The sequence below is a fragment of the Acomys minous genome, assembly GCF_964271855.1.
Source record: "Acomys minous genome assembly, chromosome: 7".
NCBI lineage: Eukaryota > Metazoa > Chordata > Mammalia > Rodentia > Muridae > Acomys > Acomys minous.
Genome location: NC_140488.1, coordinates 23753261 through 23759179, shown reverse-complemented (window position 1 = coordinate 23759179; position 5919 = coordinate 23753261).

The window sequence follows — 5919 nt, the reverse complement described above, 5'->3', positions numbered from 1 at the left end:
TGAACGCTGCTATGAGACGACCCTAACTTGGGACTGCAGCCAGGGACCGTCCAGGCCCAGAGGAGTTCTGCTTCACTTCCACTTATTAAAAGAAACATGACTGAAAATTAATCATTAGCTAATAAGTTATATTATGGCTTACAAAGAAATAGAGTATTTCAAAAAACTTCAGATAGTGGTGCTCAGACATCAGAAAAGGGAACTAAAAGAAAAAAAACTGTCCTGGCACACAGATGCTGGGCATAAGTTTCATTAGAGAGAGAACATTGACCCTGGACAAAGGCATCACATGCATATCGATACCAAATCAATAAATTAGAAGTGATGACATCTTTGCTGTGTGCCCTGTATTGTTTCATTTAAAGTTGTAATTCAAAATATGACAACACAATAACTTTGCTCTCTGTACCTGCACTGTGTATGCTTGATTGCTCACTGATTTCCACAAATCTACTCTGTGGGATAATGTAACCAAAACCCCCACCCCTGCTTTTGAAATGAATGTTTAAAAACTTTGACTGCTTGGCTGAAAAATACACTCAGATGTAGACTCAAGCTTGAGTTTTGTCTCTGTTTGTCACTGCCTTATCTCTGTCCACCAATGCTTCGAGAACTCCCAATCCCAAGGACCTGGATAATTCTTATTTTGTTGTATATAGTTTATTTTATTTAATAGAAAGGGGGAGGTGAAGGAGAGATAAACATGTTTTTGTTTAGATCACAAGTCGGGGATGAGAAAAAGACTTGTGAGAGAGCAGATGATGTTTATCCCCTTAGAAGTCGAACCACCATGTGGGGGAGATTGGTTATTAACCAGCTGAAAAACACGCTTGAACAAATTCCGAGAGGAGGTATATATGTGAGCCAAAAACAAGAGGCGGATCCTTTGGAGACTTGGGGATAGTTTTGGCTGTTCATCCCTGTGCCTCAAGATGCTCCTAGAGAGAACTGCTGGAGGGAAGGCTTTGGGGCTCTGGGCTCCATTTGAGGCTCTGGGTTCTGGTTGCTCCATATTCCTGCAGAAGAACTTCTGCTGATTATGCCAGGAGAATCGTTCCTCAGAACTGATATCCTTACGGTTTCATTATTGTATTCTTTAATCTCCTTTTCCTATTGTTTAGGTTAGTCGGGTTATCAGTGAGGTACTCTCTGTTAATAAGTTTGTAATAAAATATATTTGCTAAGAAAATTGAGCCTACAGGGAAGAGTCAGGCAGATAACTTGGTGACTGAGAGAAGAACATACAGTGACTAGAGGAGGGAACCAAGGGAGAAGACCCAATTGGACCAGGAAAATAGAAGGAAAGGTGCAACCAATTAGGAGGGTCTGGTCTCCCAGCATGCTCATCCTTACACAGGATCAGTGCTTGCTCTGTGCCTTCAAAGGAGCACGGGGAAGGGGGGGTAGGGGAGGAGCTGAAGTTTGACTTAGAGATGACTAACATGTGTTTCTTCACCTGTTCCTTGTTTTTAGGATCCTGGAGAGCTTCAGAGAACAGATGAAGTCCCTACTGTCAGCCAACTGTCTTAACCTTACCTTGTAAACCTGGGAGTCAACATAGGGATTCATAGATGGTCCAGGTAAAAAGTCAAAGTGTTGTCTTGGTTCTCCACCCTAAATCCCAGATGGACATGGCTGGACACTGGCCATTGGCAGGTGACACATGTGGAATAAAAAATCAGCCCTAAACCAGAAAACCACACCACCTTTCTCAAGGAATTTACTGAGCACGAGTACCCTACACAGGCTTGCCTAGCAGATGGCATACCCAGTGCCTCAGGTTTAAACCATCCCATGATACCAGCCCTCTCTGAAAACCTAGAGGCTATTTCCTTGCTGAAATCCTACCCCACTCCCAGTCAGGTGAATTTCCAGCTCCTCTTCCACCTACCTTCCCCACAGGCTGGAACTTGGATTACACAAACACTTGAATTCGCTATTCTAAATACTGCAATTTGCCTGTCCCGTCTGCTGACCTCTGCCTCTCTGTATTTGATATGTTTTGATTCTGTAGGGTTGTGGGTTTTGTTTCATCACCAAGGTGACTATGAGGTTAATTACCCTTTGACTTTTGGGGTCAGGGTCTCCATCTGGGCAGGAAACATCAATGACTCCAGAAGTTTCACCCATTCACCACCCCCAATGTCTTGTGTGTGCCATGGAGGAATGTCCAGAGGCTAACTGGAGCCACCAAATTGTTGGTAGTGTATTGAGCTGTCTCATCCACCAAGTTTCATTAGCTCCCCGGTTTCATCAGACTTCAGCTAAGCCAGGGGCCAGATCTCTACTCATAGGAGGGCCTCACTCCAAGGACAAAACCTAAACCTGTTTACTGGTTAACGTTCACAAGCTTAGGATGAGTTTACACTTGAGCCAGAAAGACTGAGCAGAAGTGGAATTATGTCTTGCCTGATCCTCTCAGCTTCTGTGCAGGGCTACCAGGCAGTCTTTATTTCCCACATGCTCATGTCTCAAGCAACTGGTTTTCTTCGGGCAACATTTTCCTAGTGCCGACTAAGCACCAGGGTCACAAGCCATTCCCCTTGAGTATTTGTGGAAAGCTGATTGAGTTGTGTAAGGCCCTCAGTTCTGGGAGTTCTGGGAACATCTAAGACCTGAGCCAACCTCTACCCATCATGGGAACAGTTTAAAAGAGCACTGATGCACGTATGGCAGGTGCTGAATGAAGTCAAGAATGTTCTAGGAGAACCAGGGGCCCTTCGCACATGGGGCCCTTCCCACCTGGGGCTCTTTCCACCTGGGGCTCTTCCCACTTGGAGCCCTTCCCACGTGGAGCCCTTTGCACTTGCATTGTGGGCAAAGATGCAGAGACAAAAGGGAAGGACTTTGTGCTGCTTATGATATTGGCGATGCACGAGGGTAGAAAGTTGCAGAACCTTTGTATCATACCCAATGGTTCACCAAAGCTGAAGGCAGAGTACATGCTGAGAGGAGAAAAACAACTACAGAGGGAAGGAAAAGATAGGACCAATAAGGAGAACTGGGACTGCACTGCATAACAATAGATGATCATGCAGCAGAGCCTTGCTTACTGTTCCTGCTGAAAAGCCTAATCATTTAACATCCCCTGTGGCATAGTTAATCCAAACCTAGCTCTGAATCTGAGAGTTGAGTTTTAATTTGGTGTTTGAGAATGAATAAAATGTATTTTGATCAATCTGTCCTTCTCCCTCCCCTCTAACTCCACACATTACTTTTCCCACCACCACTCTCTGCTCACTGGATCTCTTCAGTGCAGCCAGTATGTGCATGAGTGTGGAGTCATTCACCGGGACACAGACAGCCTATGAGAGAGTCTAAGTTGCCAGAAAAATCAACCCTCTCTCTCCTTCTCCCAGAATCCATCTGTTGTCATTGGTGAATAGTGCTTGAGGTTAAAGTCTTGGGGCCACTCTGTGGTGATGTGTAATTTGGGTGGCAAGAGTAGTTCTAGGTCAGTTAGTGCAAGGTGAGGCTTCTGGCCACACACATTAATCCTTCATCAGGCGAGCAGGCTCTTGCTTCAGTTAGTCAGAAGTCAAGTGCCAGAGAGCCTGAAGTGAAGGTTATCAGTGGGATCTATCAGACTGTCCTCTGACAGAGTTAGGATCCCAGCAGGAGCTGGGAGTGCAACAGGGGCTCAGGAGCAAGGCTTCAGGTGGCTTGAGATCACAGTGAGTGGGACAGTTATTAACAGGAACATGTCTCCAGCCCAGTCATGGTGAACAATACCCACAGGCTACAACATGTCAAGGCTACTTTCCCCTTCATTGTCCTCAAGATACACTTCAAAACATTGCTCAATACATAGCCCTGGCTATTAGCTGCTACTGTGGCATGAAAAGATGTGGAGGAAGGGTGTGGACTGAAGCTGATAGTCTTAATAATGCTCTTCCTTTTTTATTATAAAATGCATTTAAGACTAAGAATCTTTATAAATGTTTGATGCCACAGAAAACTCATGAATATGCAGCTGTAAATCTGTGTATATATAATATTCCATTATATATAAGCCAAGCCTTGCCCTTTCTATGTGGAAATGAGCAAGTGTAGAAGTTAAAGTGAACGGGGCTGGGCGTGGTGGCACACACCTTTAATCCCAGTACTTGGGAGGCAGAGGCGGGCAGATCACTGTGAGTTCGAGGCCAGCCTGGTCTACAAAGTGAGTCCAGGACAGCCAAGGTTATACAGAGAGACTCTGTCTCGAAAAACCAAAAAAAAAAAAAAAAAAAAAAAAAAAAAAAAAAAGTTAAAGTGAACATGTCTGGAAGCTCTTGTGAATTTCATCATTTCCCCTCCATGAGCCACACTGAGATGTAACTCCCGAGCTCTCCTTGGTAGGTGAATTGAATTTGGCCTCATGTTGAAAAGGTAAACAAATTCAAACTGACTCTACCACCCCATGTCTCCTCACTGGGTTATAGTGAGGTGCTTTCAGCTTGTGGCCACTTTATTGACATTGTTGCTGGAGTGGAGAAACACATGAGAGGGTACAAAGCCACCTGCTTTGAATGTTAGAGCTAATGACTACTGTGTTGAGGATGGAGAAGGAAGGATAGGTCCCAGGGCTTCCTTTCCAGGCTCTTCAATCTAGAAGGTGTTGCAGCTGTTCTGTGGTGTGGAAGAGGACAGAGCTCCTGGGCTGCAGCTGTTGACTCCTGTGCTCACAATCTCTGGAGAACTTCCCTGTGCCTCTACTTACCCTGAGCTGGTAGGAGTTGAGCATTTGCAGGAGGGGAAACAACTAAAGCAGGAAACTCTGGTGAGTGCCAGCATTTGACCTGACAAAGTGAGTGTAACTGTGCTCAGCCATTGCAGGGCTGCTCAAGGAGGTTATCTCCAAGAACAGCCACATTCTAAGCAGTGGGCGGAAGCAGTCATGCCCACAGGTGGCCTCAGGCCTCCTGGAATTCCCATGCCTTCCTAAGAAGTGCTCAAGCTTACCACTGTCCTCAGCAGTCCTGTGCAAGGAAAATGTTCTGCTCCCCAATGGCATATTCTCCAGCTGAAGACCAGATTGCTAAAACAACTTTGCAAATACAGAGCTTAAGCTGTGGTTCTGAGAACTATGGATGCTGCCCAGGAAATTACAGTGAACTCCAAAGTCACACTGGGACCAGGGTGGTTGAGTAGCTATCAAAAGCCCACGTGCCACCACCATCCTTCTGTTGCCCTCAGGGCCATACCTCTTTAAGACCTCATCTCCGAATTTCACATTAGAGGCTAAGGCTTCCGGTGAGTTTGGGGAGTATGCAAACACTTCTTTTATAACACTATGTTCTAAACCATATGTCCGGAGGCATGTCAGAGTACTCTGGGTTGTTTCCTTTGCTTTCTTCCATTAGTAGTTCATTGCCCTTCCCAAAGACATGGGGTGATTTCTGGTAGAGCTATCCACGCCCCTGACCCCTCCCACTCCTCCCACTCTTCATACAGAGGGGAAATGCTCTTCTTGGTACAGGACCAACAAGCAAAATCACCTTTGTGGCCACCATGCTGGGGAGATGATCCCTGAACTGTACTGGTCAGCCAGTCTAGCCTAATTGTATGCTCCAGGTACAGTGATAGACACTGTCTTTAAAAGTAAGATGAGGATAACACAAAGACAAATCAACCAACCAAAAAGGTTGTAGGTGGGAAAAGGGTGCCTATATTCATAGCCACAGAGGAGGGTACCAGCCATTGGAGTCTGTAAGTGTAGAAAACAGGCCAATGTGCTAGGAACAGGTATTGCATGAAATGTTTCTGCCTAGAACATAGTCTCTTCATCAGGACTTAAATATGGGTCTACCAAGTCAGTAATATTCCTAGGATCACAGAGTCAGCCTCACAGACCCAAGACTTGTAGTACAATACAGTATTTATTAAGCAAAGACGTACCTTTTTTTGAACAGATATTACTTCTCAAATTGGTTGTCT